Below are 15506 nucleotides of genomic sequence, written 5' to 3'. Positions count from 1 at the left end.
TTGTTCTACTGGCCGTTGATTTATTATTTATGCATATTTGTAATAAGAAAAATGTAATCTAGTTACTTCTATCAGTCAAAACTAATTACAATGTATCCTTTCTGCTGCGTTCATAAGAAGGCGTATGGCCTAACGGCATGGTGTAATAAACAAGGACGGATAAAATCGTGCAATCGAGCGCGATGCTCATGTAGTATTAATGAATACGTGCATACTCGATTAGTGCTGCGCGGAGCAGACCTGTTCAATTACAAACCGACTGCCTGGTTGAAGTTTACCTGAATGTGAGTCGGTATGTTTTTCTATATATTTTATTTTACTCTGCATAATTTTACATTGTAAAAGACCACTATCTGATAACATCTCTAATGCCTGTTGATTTCTATGGGGTACATTGTGATGTAATATTGACAATTTGGTGCCTAAGAGTTTTTCAGAGCAGAAAAATTTGGTTTCCTGCGTTAAAGTTTATTGAAAATAACAAATAAAAAAGTTCAGAATGAGAAACATGATTTTTTTTTTTCTCAGAGAGTTTCAGTGAAACAAGGTTGCGGCCTTGAAAGGTTTCAATGCAATGCATAAAATCTAAACATATCTTCGTTAGCGATTGACCCGAGGGTCCTGAATCAAATTCTTTTCTTTTTCTGAAATGTTAAGGAGATATCCCAGCCTCAATGTACTTCTCACGGATTTGGGTTTCCAGGCAGTCACCTCTTTACTACAAGATATTTAAGATTAACGCTGGAGTCTTTCTTATTTGCATTGTTTTATTTTCGTTACATTTTTGACATATCAAGCACAATTGTTCTGCCTCTTATCACACAAACAATATAATCACACATATGTCACACACATATAATATAATAACACAAGAGGCTTACACAAATAATTTAATAACACAAGAGGCAAACATAAATATTATAATCACACAAGAGGCACACACAAACACGTTTTTCCTTCATTTCTGATACATTTGTTTATTTGTTTTTCCATGATATTTAATTTGTCAGATTTTGGACATAACACAGACAGATATACTAACTCGTATCAAAGAAATTCAAAAACAACAACACAAGAGGCTTATACAAACAAGTTTTTTTCCACATGTTGGATTTCACACAAGCTACTTTACTCAATGGTATGCTATTACATCCTAATATTTTAAAGGTTCAAAGCTATGACATCACTGTTAGCTTTTGATGTTTAAAAATTTAACTTTGTCTAGTTTAATTTTAATAGTTTAATTATTTACATGTTTCAGAGTCTATTTATAGAAAACTAACTATAATTAATTTCAAAATTATAAGAAACGTGGTTGTCATTGGCAATAGAGGTCGTATTTATACCTAGGATCTTATCAGAAGAAAGAGCATTCCTTAATAGTGTTTGGTTTGACGGGCGTTGGGGTGAGAATCTGTAAATGGTTATGGTATTTCATTGTTGAAGATTCATATCGTTTATTACCGGTAAACATTTAAGTTTACTTGTGGGAACTATGTTTGCGTCTTTATTATTGGACATTTGTTAAAATGAAAATATCATAAGTAGCTTTTCTCTTTTTGAGATGTGAACAGTTTACACTGGCAGCTTCTTACTGGGAATCCAAAACCAGTTTTGGGGTCCTTATTTCGTTCATTTTTAAATAAGGGAGTAATAATCCTGAACACCAATATTTTTATCGAGTTGAAAAGTCTCATTCAACATTTTATTTATTTGTAGTATAAGAACATAATTTGTATCTTTTTAACATTTTATTTTCAAGTCGAGAGAACAAACTTAAGGATGTTTCAAGCTGCCCTTCAGGAGTTTTAATTCGTTTGTATAGTTCTCTAGTTCTAGAAATCATGTATTGGTGCCCCTGTTGTAGAATTTATGTATCATGAACCATTTCGTAGAAATCATGAATCAGTAGCCTTATTGTAGAATTAATATATAAGTAGCAATATTGTATACTTAATGTATCAGTAACTCTGTTATACAATTGATGAATCAATAACCCTTTCACAGAATTTAAAAATCATTAGTTCTCTTCTAGATTTAATGTATCATTAACCTTGTTGTAGAATTTATGTATCAGTAACCCGATTGTAGAATTCATGTATTAGTAACCCTATTATAGAATTTATGTATCAGTAGCCCTATTGTAGAATTCATGTATTAGTAACCCTATTGTATAATTCATATAGTCAGTGTGAAATTCATCATCTATGAGAGTGCAACCCATAAATGGAATCCACGTATCAGCAGGCTTTCTGTAGGATTCATGAATTCTAGCCTTGTTGTAGAATTCATGTATCACTAGCCTTGTTGTAGAATTCATGTATTAGTAGCCTTGTTGTAGAATTCATGTATTAGTAGCCATATTGTAGAATTCATGTATTAGTAGCCGTGTTATAGAATTCATGTATTAGTAACCGTGTTTTAGAATTGATGTATTAGTAGCCGTGTTTTAGAATTCATGTATTACTAGCCGTGTTTTGAATTCATTTATTAGTAGGCGTGTTTTAGAATTTATGTATTAGTAGCCTTGCTGTAGAATTTATGTATTACTAGCCTTGTTGTAGAACTCATGTTTTAGTAGCCGTGTTTTGAATTCATGTATTAGTACCCGTGTTGTAGAATTTATGTATTAGCAGCCTTGTTGTAGAATTTATGTATTAGCAGCCTTGTTGTAGAATTCATGTATTACTAGCCTTGTGGTAGAACTCATGTATTAGTAGCCGTGTTGTAGAATTCACGTATTAGTAGCCGTGTTGTAGAATTCATCTATAAGCAGCCGTGTTGTATAATTCATGTATTAGTAACTCTGTTATACAATTGATGGATCAATAAAGCTTTCATAGATTTTAAAAATCATTAGTTCTCTTGTAGATTTAATGTATCATTAACTTTGTTGTAGAATTTGTCTCATTAACCCTATTGTAGAATTCATGTATTAGTAACCCTATTGTTTAATTCATGTATTAGTAACCCTATTGTAGAATGTATGTATTAGTAACCCTATTGTTTAATTTATGTATTAGTAACATTATTGTAGAATTTATGTATTAGTAACCCTATTGTAGAATTTATATGTTAGCAAACCCTATTGTAGAATTTATGTATTAGTAACACTATCGTAGAATTTATGTATTAGTAACCCCATTGTACAATTAATGTATCAGTAACCCTATTGCAGAATTTATATGTTAGCGAACCCTATTGTAGAATTTATGTATTTGTAACCCTTTTGTGGAATTTATGTATCAGTAACCCTATTGTGGAATTCATGTATTAGTAACCCTATTGTAGAATTCATGTAGTTAGTGTGAAATTCATAATCTATGAGAGTGCAACTCTTCGATAGTAGTGAATGGGGTCACCCTACGGACAATGGGAATTAGCATTACAGGGACCCCTGGGTCACTCTACGGACAATGGAAATTTAACATGGCGAAAAATCGTGGGTCAATCTACGGACAAGGGGAATTTAACATGGGAATAAATCGTGGGTCACTCTACGGACAAGGGGAATTTAACATGGGATTTTTTTTTAAATTTTAAAAAAAATTTTAAAAAAAAAGGGGTAGGCAATTCAAAGACTATCTCTTTTCGAGATATATGGGGGCCCTGAAAAGGGCCTTTGGGTTTTCTTCTTCTAATTTCTTCTTTTCCTCCACCAACTTCTTATTTTATCTCCAACACTCTTTCTCTTCTTTTTTTTCTCCTTCTCTTCTTTCTTCTCTTCCTCCTCCTCTTCTTTCTTCCTCTTCTCATTTTCCTCTTCTTTTTCAATTTTTTCGTTCCATGTTCTTATTCTTATCTTTTCCTCTTCATCCTCCTTCTCCTCCTTTATTTCTTTCAACAGATCACTGATGATTACCTTCATTTTTCGTAAATTGTTTATCTCCATCTTCACTCGATGGGGACTATATGAATAGTGATCCTCGTTTAGGTTAACCAACATTTGCTCTATCATTCCTAAATTGTCGAGGACGTTTTGCAATTTTTCCATTTTGTCCATTTGGTTAGAAGCCATCTTCTTTGTATTCTTTGCAGAATGGTTTGAACAACGAGCACTGTGGGTTCTTATACGAAAAGCGCGAACGTGAAGGAAAACATCCCCCTAAAACATAAAATGGATCTTACCTAGATGATGACCCAACATCGCGCGTACGTGAAGGAAAACATCCCCCTACTTTCTCATTTCATATAATAAAACCCTAACTATACTCTTCACATACGCTAAGAAACCCATAATCTACTATTCACACTAACATACCTGAGCTCTTACAAACACAAACACACAAACACACAAACTCATACCCTCACACTATCTAAAATAAGAGTTAGTGTTTATATACACACTACTCTACCTACACACATTGGCAAATTAATAGTTATTTCTTTTCTGGAGTATTGGGTAGCCCTGAAAAGGGCTGTTTTTGTTTGGAACTTCATGGACACCTGGTTAATGGTGGCACCTTCCAGGCCTGGCGCCACATACACATCTTATCCCCCAGTTACTTTTTACCTTTTGGGGGCAGAGAGCAGAGGCAGGATATGTCGCTTCAGAATCCCAATTTTCGCTCTCTGGGATTTTGAAATTTCTTCTCTCCTTTTCCTCCTCCTCTTCTTTGTTTCTTCTTTCCTCTTTATATCTTCTTTCTTCTTCTTCTTTATATCTTCTCTCCTCCTCTTCTTTTTTTCTTCTTTCCTCCTCTCTTATTCTTCCCTCCTCGACAATGGCTTCCGCGGCCAGTTCATTTAATATGCGCCTGGCATATTCCAGATGCACATGAAGCTCCAACAGTTTCTCCAGTCTCGTGTTCATTTTTGGTGTTGATCAATCAACAAGGGTAGCTGGACTGCCAAACGAGTTTCAATTTATAGTGAAAGCGCGGACGTGAAGGAAAACATCCCCTAAAAAACATAAAATTCATCTTACCTAGATCATGACCAAAAAACATCAACAACGCGCGGACCTAAAAGAAACACTCGCTCACTTTTTTATGCTACCCATCACTTCAATAGACTATCCACATACGCAAAGCAATCCAATCTAACCCAAAATCTTCACCTCAAGCAGCCAAAAAACTAACATCATTTTAATCTACTATCCACACCAACCTACTTTATCACTTACAAACACAATCACACAAACACATACCCTCACATTTTTAAGAAAGAGTTAGTGTTTATTTTCACACTACTCTACCTACACATTGGCAAATTAATAGTTATTTCTTTTCTAGAGTATTGGGTAGCCCTGAAAAGGGCTGTTTTTTTTTTTTTTGTTTGCTATGGTATTCTTTTTTAGTTTCTAAGAATGCGATGTCCTCTGAGGATAGACTTTCTGGCGATAGGTCTGCTTCTTCGGAAAGAGAAGAAGAATTCTTTGGTGTCGATACGACAATCGACAAAGCCTCTGTCAGCTTCAGTTTGTTGCTGCTGCTGTTGTTGTTGCTGCTGTTGCTGCTGTCTCTGAAGTCTGTACTTCTCTGTCCATTCTTCTTTTTCCCTGTTCACTTCTTCTCTGAAGAGCTCTTCTATCAGGTCTTCAGTGATTTTTAACATTCTCACATTCTCTATTTCTTCTGGCTTCGGTATCAGACTGTGTCTGACCCTATGCAAATTCACGTAGGCTTCGTTGAGCTTAGCTAGTTTGGAGCACATCTTCTTAGGAGGATGAGTCGACAATGGATGGTTAGACTGGGAACAACCCAGTTCTTAAAGTTAAAGCGCGGACGTGAAGGAAAACATCCCCACACGATTTTCGATTCGCAACGTTCAGTGATTGTCATGAGAGGGATAGTAAGAAATGAAAGAGGATCAATTCAACATTCTTATAGCTAAACAAACCACAAAGGCATTTTTTTCAAAACACAACATTTTTATTCAAAAATCACTTAACACTAAACAATAACAACTCTAACATTTTTAACAATAATCCAACACTATAACATCAAATAATTTTTTCAAATCACAAACTTTTTTTCTCAATGGACGATCTACTTTAAACAAGGCTGACAACGTTGTGAATGAAATTGTGATTTCCACTGTTGGAAATCATTAGGCCATTGATGGACACTACGTTTCCTAGCTTGAGACAAAAGATAAGCATAATGGTCACAAAACCATCGATCTACTTTCACATCGTTTCTAGCAGAAGAACGAGGATCAAAATGAGTCACTAAATGTTCTAAGGAATAGCCCAGGCTGCGATGATGCAGAAAATACACACAGTACTGTCCACACACCAAGGAATCTGTGCCTTGTAATTTCACGTTATTGAATCGGGTGGTTTGAGCATTTCTTCTCATAAAGTCGATGATATCGTCTTCCAAAGGGGGCAATCCGTACGAATCGAAATATTCCACACATCCTTCTTGAGGAAAGTAGACGGCTACCCAGTGGGTTCCTGGGAGATGACTTTCGTCCGTGTTGATCACGTAAGCTTGATGGTCTTTAGGTTTGCGATGAGGGAGTTCATCTTTAGCACAGACGACAGGATTCCAAGAAGCCGTATACGAACTGTGGTTCAAAAGGTAATAAAGTTCCCAGGTATCCATTGTTTTGTGTTTTTTCTTCTTCTTCACCACAGGTAATAATAAGTCGTCAATTCGATCCTGACTTTTTGCTTGAAAATGTCTGACGAATAAACGGTTATTCGTTCTGTTTCCTCACTCTGATTCAGGAGAGCTTCGATACGATGGATCTCTTGAGTGGTTAATGGTGGACAAGAATGTTCACGCAAGTCTTTATACCACTGGTGCAACACGTCTTTGTTTGAGATGAGACTCCAAGCTTCGTCCAGATACTCGTCCAATTTTTCTTCTTGACTCAACATCAGGCATTTATCGTGTTGAATTTGACTGGGATGATCGTTTTGACATCCATAGCAATTTTTCTTGATCAATTCTGTTATTTTGTCGACCAAGTGTTTGGCAAAACAGGAGACTAAATGGGCTTCTTGTTCTGGCCATCTCGACTTCATCATGATATCTTCTTCTTCTTCTTCTTCCACGGTCTCCTCACATTTCATCTCCAAAGTTTCTTCACTAGGTAAAGAGGGATAACAGTCTTCCATGGCTTCTAGTAATCTAGAATGACTTCTCTCAAACTGTTGATTTCTATCGTATTGTCAAATTCTGCATACAGGATCACGTTCAACGTTGGATCAGCAGGGTCTCGATTTGCAAACTGAATTTCCACACGAATCTGGCCAGATTTTATAGGGTGGAAATGTCCCTCGTCGCTGCCTTGGTCTGGAGTGAAATCAAAGGCCCACAAAGCATAGCCTCCTGCATAATCTTCGTACGTAATACCGTGACTGGTATTGGTTCCTAACTGTCCGGTGGCTTCGTACAGGGACAAGTACGATCTCAAGTAATTGTTCTGGGCAAAGTTAGGCTCAAAGGGTCGTGTACACAAGGTCTTGCCGTCACGACTGACTTCGATTTTGGACACGCTAGAGTGTCGAAACTCAAAAGGATTTTCGTTATGAAGTCCATTGAAAGCTGAATTCCTGACGATACCAACGATCAAACGCTTGGGTAACTGTCCTTGGAACAGATCATCTTCGATCATGGATCGCTGTCCAACAGGAATGGTGAACGTTTTCACTTCCACTCTTCGTATGGGATACTTGGCGGTCGTTCTGCTCAACGTCTGACTGATGTCGTTTCCCACTTTAGGTAACACTTCCACACGGCGTACGTAAAGTCTGGCTTCTTGGATAACAGTTTTGTATTCGTTGGCATGGGCCATCAAATGGAAAGCGGCAGTGCTACGATTCAGTCTCAGGCGAATATCCACTCCGTTCAGTAAATACTTTTCTTGTAACCACATGTCCAAATGCAAACGATCCATCAGTTCTAAACTACGTCCTTGCAAAATTTTAGTTCTACGTGTGTTAAACCCCACATTGTGAGGATTGTCATCTTCTGTCAGGGCTGTGTCGCTAAACGTGCCTGCACCTGCCGTGTCAGGTTTCCATACCACGCAAGCATCCAGATGAGTATTCTTGGCTTCTTTTCCGTACGTCAAGAGATTTTCCAAGTAGGCACGATATGGGTAAGTATCCATGCTGCTGCTGACCAGTTTGTTATTCAAGTACAAGTCCACTTCGCTGAACAAGGAATGCATGAAATTGTTGACGGGCGCTACCCTATCATTGGCTCCAGGATTGGTGTTGTCAGTTTTGATCACTTTGACTTTCAAATACAGGTAACTGCTATTCAGATCGATGTAATCTTCGGGTTGTCCTTTGATTTCGAACTCGATGGGAGCGGAATCCGTCAAAGAGGAGACGGGATGAAATTCCACCCACTGGGATTCTTGCATCGTCATCATGGTGGGGGGCATGGCAAACATATCCAGTTCCGTCTTGGAACAAGCACATGACTCTCGGTGCATCATTTTTTCTGTGTCTCAATAATCGAAAACGTCTAAGTCTCGAACGGTTCTTCTTTTCTTGGCTTTTCTAGCTTGAAGTCTGGTGAAAGGGTGTTTTCTTCGTCGTCTCTTTCTGCCTTGTCCTTGCTGAATGCCTGACTCGGTAGCGTGCAGGGCATTTATAGGTGTGTCTCGTCGGCCCAAAATGTCTTTACCCGTTTGCAGCAGGACATTTTTGCCTGCCCTCATGAAGGCTTCTTTAGGGTTTTGTTTGTCGATGATGACGTTTTGGAGAAATTCTTTGCCTTGTGTCAGTGCCGCATCTTTCAAGGCGTGCAATCCGCGTGTCACCATCGGTTTCAACACCGGGGCCACCGAACGAAAGGCCGATTTTAACATATCTCCTAAACCGTGTCCTCGCTGTCGTGCAACCCCTTGGTACACTGGATACATGACTTGCTTACGAATCGTGAGAGAACCGTTTTCGAAAATGGAGTTTCACCGTGACTTTTCCTTTGGTGAATGGAATATTTTGTCCCAAATCTCCTTTTATAGTAATGTTGACCGTGTCCAAATACGACTTGCTGACCGGCAAATAATGAGGATGGACAAATTCGCGGTGAACGTGGTAAGTGTTTCCACCTTCCTCGTCAGCGTTTGCGGCAGAATCCACTTTGAAAGGAATGACACGCAGTAACGGCACGGAGGTGTGTCCCACCACGTTGTATTCCACCACATCGGAGTACACGAACATCAAATTCAGTCCTTGGTTCAGTTCTACTGGGGTACGAAACAACTTGCTAAAAGACTCGTTGTCGTAAACGATGGGTAATTCGTTGTTCTTGAGTATGGTCATTCTCAGGTTCATGTCTCCGCCCAACATGTCAAACAATTCAGGACAAAATAAAATGGACATGATTTTACTCCGCTCAAATCTCATCGAGAAGCGACGAGCTACTTTGTGGTACTCCATGGTGACACTTATTTTGGCATGCTCCAAAGCTTTCCCAAACACGCCATTAAACTTGGCAGCTATGACGTTGACCAAATGTTGACCACTGAAATAATAACCTGGGGGAATTAAAAAGTGGTAGGTCCATTTTTGAGTTTTCTCATTATAGATTTTATTGTCATACGTGACTTTCTTATTCAACTCCTGTTGCAATGACTCGTCATGAACTTCCACATTAAAAAAATTTTGATTGGGAAGGACATTGAGGACTTGGGTCGGGTGAATGATTTCCACTAAAGCCACTTCCCAATGGGCTTCGTGATCTAAGGGGATGGCCTGAGGTAATTTGGCCGTGTAACAGCACAACGTGTTGTGGGGAAACACCTCCATGGAACTGTCACTGGGTAAGGTTAAGTAAAATTGGTTTTGGTGACTCATAATTCCAGAGTTCTGTGGCTGTCCGAGGGAATATTAGTGGATGTCAGAGGTGTGTCTCCGCCCAAAATGGGGTTCTGGTTGTGGTTGTTGGAGTGGTGACTGGCACTGGCACTGGACACAACGTTCCCGTTCGAGGAGAATTTCAGGGAGGGATTGGGAAGCAGGTAACCGATGCAACTGCTCAATAAAATGGTCCACAATTGTTTGTCTCCTTGTTGCAAACTCAAATTGGCGATGGCTGCCCCGATGACACAATACACCACGAAGATTTGGCAGAAAAAGACGATTTGCGTTTTAGGCACACGTTCTCCACACCACACCCACAAGGGTTGTTTTTGTAAATCTTGCACAGAAGAACTAGGGGAAGAAGGACTGGTCGACGTAGCTGCGTCTGCTGTGTGAAAGGGCATGATGGTCACTTCTTCTTTTTATAGTCGATGACTTGCGAAGCGTCGATCCAAGAATCGAAACTGGGTGGATATCCTTTCCAACGTACTTTGACTTCTTTGACACGTCGTTTGCCCACTTTACGGGTTCTGCGTTCGAGAATGCTTTCGATGTCGTACACGTCGTCTTCTTTTTTGGTGACACGTTGTAACTCGGGCAAATAAAACGTTCCTTTGAGTACTTCTCCGTTCATGTCTTCCAATTTATAGACGGCAGGATGACGGCCATGTACTCGTCCAGTGACGCGAAACAGTTCGGTCGTCCAGTTAGGTAAGTAACCTTTGTCGAAAGTGCGTTTGGTTTTGCCAATGCGCACCCAATCTCCCACGGTCAACTCTCCACTTTTCTTGGGGACAGCCCTCGTCGGGGACGTACCGAACAGGCGCTCGAACACCAGCACTTCGTTGTCGGGAGTCACGTCTTGCGGGGCACGTCCGATGCTTCGATGGTAAGATTGGTTGTACGCTTGCACCAGGTGTGGTAAGATGTCGATGTACTTCAGAGTGTGGTGATGCGTAAAATATTTCCACATGCGTTCTTTCAAAGTGCGTTGAAAACGTTCCACGATGCTGGCTTTGGTTTCGGGATTCTCGGTGGTAAAAAAATGAATGTCACGTTTCTTTAATTCTTTTTGGAAAGCTTGGTTCAGAAATTCGGTGCCTTTGTCCGTTTGCCATCGAAGAGGGTGACGACCGCTTTGTTTCAGCACTCGTTGCAGGGCTCGCACTAACTCACTGCTGGATTTGGAAGTCAAGGGTACGACCCAGGCAAATTTGGAAAAGACGTCGATGACACAAAACAAATATTTGTAACCACGATTGTAGCTGGCCAAGTGAGAGACATCGGCTAAATCGGCTTGCCATTGATGATCGATGCCTTCCACTCGGGTGCGACTTCTGGCAAACTTGCGTCGAATGGGTTTGTGTAAAGTGTAGGTAGCTTGTTCTTGTAACCATCGTTGCACTTGAGGTAAACGGAGACTTTTCAGCCGCGTTTTGGCAGCACGATACAATTTTTGAACTCCTGCGTAACCTGCAGGATGCGAGGGATCGTAGTAAATGCTGGCTAAGACTTTTTCCATTTTTTATTTTGTGTGTTAATAAGTCACCCACTCTTCGGTGATGCTACTTTGGGTGGGACGAAAGGGTGGTTTGGAAACGGATTTACGTGTCCGATGGGCTACGGGAGTAGAAGTCGAAGGTAGTGGTGGTGGAGGTGGAGGTGGCAATGGAATGACTTTGGTTTTCTTTTCTTTTTTCACTTCTGGTTTCCCTTCTTTCTTTTTCACTTCTGTCGAAGAAGGCGTGGACATCATCTTTTTAACCCAAGCTTTCATTTCTTCTCGTTGGGGTGTGGGGGACGGGGTCAACAAGGATCCTGCAATCTTACTCGAAATGGGAGCTGCTGACGGTGTTTGAAACACTTCGCGCATCTCTTCTTCCTCAGGTCTTTGTGGGGTAGCATCTCTGGTAACCCTTGGGGATGGTAGTGGTGGTGGTGGTGGTGGTAATGATGGTGCTGGACTTTTCATCAAGGTCTTAAAATCTTTTAGAGTGGGTAAAGCTGTTTCGTCTAAAGCTTTCTGGTGAAAGAGTTGCAGTCGTTGCAAGAGTTGACCATACTTTTGCGATTTTTCTGTTTCGGACAAATCTTGGCGATCCATCAAGGATTGCAATTCGTGTTGTAACTGGGACATCTCGCTCAAATTGGGATTGGGAGGTAAATGCGGGGTGCGTTGTTCTTGCCACCGATGGTATTCCATCCATCGTTTGTAAGGCACTAAAGCTAGTTTTCGTCCTTCCATGGGGTTGTCAGGGATGAATTCTGAGATCTTGGGACTTCCGAAGGCCTTTTTATCTTGCTCCCATCAGTCCTCCCAACATGGTTCCCAAGACTCCTTTTAGTATGGGGCCTAACAAGAGAGGTAAAATGCCTCCACGTTGGACCAACATCTTCTTTTTTTGACGAATGGGAATTTTCTTTTGAACCATTTTCCGAAGAACGTGACGATGTTTGCCTAAGCATTGTTTCTGGTGTTTGGACAAAGGGATCGTGCCTTTCAAAACGTTCAAACAACATTCGCACACGGTATCGATGACCTCTTTGGAGGCCGTTTGAATGAGTTTTTTTCGTAGGGGTGGAGAAGCTTTGGACAGGACAGATAACAGGTCCCCATGTTTGGCTAAACGTGGTGGCAGTCCTTTCCTTTTTTTTCCTTGGGGTTTTCTGGAGGGTGACATTTTTGCTTGTGGGTTCCGGGACATTCACCGAACAGACACTAACGTCGATGACTTAACGCACACCCTTTTATCTTTTTTTTCTGGGACTATCGCTTTGTCATAAAGGTGACAATGTTTTTCCGAAAATCGCCAAGGAATCCTCCCCTTTGTTGACGCCTCTTTTTCTTGGAACGACTGTGTCTTTTTTTAGGGTAACGTCGATGCTTGGCTAAGCGCTTTGTCGGATGACGCGTCTGCCTTTGTCTCTTTCTTTTGTGGCTTCTTGGAGGTGACATCTTTTACAAGTTCACTGATACCCCCGACTTGGTCACAGGTCTTTTTATACTGGAACTCGTCGCCACTGATTGTCTTTACGTTTTATCAGTTTGAGGACAGGCATGACACGTCGTGCAGGGGTACGCAACGGACTAAATCGAGCCAGTTCTTGCTTGGACAAATCCAGTAAACTTTGTAACATGCCCGATCTTTCTTGAACTTTGATTTTGGGAGAAGGTACTTTGTGAGCAGCAGCCACTGCCACTAAATTGGAAGGTCCTGCCACTGGGGAAGTTCTTTTGGGGGTCATCAACGGAGAAGTTCTTGGTGTGATCAACGTCTCCAAGTACTCTTCAGTTCCTGGTGACATCAACGGAGAAGTGGACAAACGTGAGGCTGCCGGAGACGTTGTGGCAGGTCGTGGCTTGCGAGTGTAAGGTTGCGTCCTGGCCGAAGTGCCTCTCTTGCGACTAGTTTTCTTCTGTGGACTTTTCTTTTTTTGAGGACTTTTTCTCTGTTTCTTTTTCTTGGGGCTTCTTTTCTTTTTCCGGGGTGATGGTGGTGGTGTCTGGTAAGAGGAGGGTCCTGCCACTGGAGAAGTTCTTCTTGGGGACTTGGTCTTTTTCTTTTTCTTCTTGGGGCTTCGTTGGACTTTTGTCTTAGGGATAACTTTGGGGGCATTAGGATCCCATCTTAAGAGTGAGCGAATGATGACCCCTCCTAGAGTACCGCTCCCTCCAGGTTTCAAAATGATTTGTTTTTTGGTTTGAGTGTCGATGCGGGGATCGGCCAGTTGGACCAAAGCGACTTTGTTTCGATCGAAAAAGCGTTGGGTTTGATGAGGAATCTGAATGATTCCTTGGAGTAATTGACGTGCCGTCACCGTGAACCATCGTAAGACTTCTTTGAGACTAGCTTCTAAGACACGGGCTCGTGTTTGTGGATCTTTTTCTCGACTGATGCCATACAAGGCACGAATCAATTTGACGGGAAGATGCGACTGAAGGGACGTCATGTTCACACTGTGTGAGACAGACGAAAAAGGGTCTGAGGTTTTTATAGATTTTTTTCATGGGAGGAGTGAAATGAAGTCGAGGACGGAGACGTGTACAGGACAGGCCCTCCGTCTTGGCACCAGTGGTGAAACAAGTGGGTACGAAATCGCAAATCCTCGGGGGTCGTAGGTTTCAAATCGACGAGTAAATAGGCGTGTGGCGTTTGAGTGGCATCGTCGTACGCCTGAGTCAGCCAAGGCGTTCCTAACTGTTTGGCTAAGACTTGCACTTGCGATTTATCTCGAGGGCTTTTAAACAAGACCACGTAATGCGCATTGAGACTGATGGTGCGATGGGCTTTACTTTGTTGAAACAAATTTTGGGTGATGTAAACGACACTGGCATTACGGTGATGCCCTTTGCGCGTAAACCACAATTTAATTTCTTCTTCGTCTTCTCCTAACATGTCGTCGAAAATGACCAAATGGGTTAGACGGGAGTCAGAGACGATGCCATCGTCTTCTTTAGGAATGCCTTCCACAAACACGATGGAATCGCCTTGACTTTCTCGCAAGAGGTTGTACGCCGATTGCCACTCTTTGTAACACCACACGATGTGTTGAGGGGGTCGATCGATCAAATGATGTTTATGTTCGATCAAACGTTTGACGAATTCGGTTTTGCCTGAACCGCTAGGTCCAGCAATGAGCATGTTAAAGGGATGGCGAAGATACAAAGCCTCCCAACTGGCACGATCTAAGTGTTCGTCGATGACTTTGACAGTAGAGGAAGAGGGAGCAGAGATAGTAGAGGTAGCCATGGTGTGAGAAATGTCACTTGTGACACGAAAAACAAACAAGACAAGAGTTTATATACTTTTTTCAGAACACGTTTATTGAATGTTTTTTTTTCAAACATGAACACGAAAGACAAAAATACATACAACCCAAATAGTGATGTACAGGAATATAAAACACAGCAAAGCGATCAAAGTGGAATATAAACAAGTGTCTGTACAACATGTTTTGGTTAACCAAGATGTCCTAGGGACAGTGTGTAATGTTCTTACAGTCTCTACATGAGGTATTGTCACACAAGTGTCCTCCCGGAATGACCTTTCAGGCATGTCCATGACAGTCCTGTCCTGAAGCGAGTGGTTGTTCTCGGTGACGGGTTCTTCTGGCACCGTCACTAACACGGGTTGAAAAGTAACTTTTTTCCTTGAACAACTCTTGTGCATACTGGGCCACTTCTTGGGTCCAAGCCTCAAAACCCCCCTTTTTCCAATCACGAACATCTGTCCAATGAGGGTGTAAGTCACAAGCTACACACACATCGTCATACACGTCTTGGGTCGCTAAAAGTTGACGAATCTTTTTTTCCCGTTGAGGTCGAGAAGTATCCAGATGAAAACGCAAGGCTTTGAACAAAAGGAGTTTTTCGTGACCATTTAAGGCCATGGAGGTGGTAAGTACTGATCGTAAAGAGTCCACAAAGAATCGGCTGGTAAACGAAATCCCAGAAAACAAGTCACTAAGACACACACCACTTGTCGTCCAAAATTGAATGGATATAGTTGTTGTAATAATTGATGGTAATGATCCACGGTTTGAATATGGTCATTGAGTTCCTTCCACGGAATCTGTTGGATGACATGTGACATAAACCGTGGCATGGCAGCCTCTTTTTATATTCTCTTTTTTTCGGATGCAATAGACGTACTTTCTAGCCAGAGATCTTCGTTCTCCAGTAGGGAATCTAAATCTTGCATACTGTAACCGAAACGTCAGAGTTCGTTTAGGT

At 41.2% G+C, this 15506-nt stretch overlaps 1 protein-coding gene across 1 annotated transcript in view; it reads left to right on the top strand.

The window, feature by feature from the left end:
- LOC149804204 (alpha-(1,3)-fucosyltransferase fut-5-like) overlaps window positions 1-15506 on the top strand; it is a 77511-nt gene that overhangs the window by 1647 nt on the left and 60358 nt on the right. The window lies entirely within an intron of this gene.

This window comes from Sinohyriopsis cumingii, chromosome 2, assembly GCF_028554795.1.
Source record: "Sinohyriopsis cumingii isolate HCF-2022 chromosome 2, ASM2855479v2, whole genome shotgun sequence".
Taxonomy (NCBI): Eukaryota; Metazoa; Mollusca; class Bivalvia; order Unionida; family Unionidae; genus Sinohyriopsis; species Sinohyriopsis cumingii.
The sequence above is the reverse complement of the archived record's forward strand: the minus strand, read 5'-3'. Positions and strand labels throughout refer to the sequence as shown.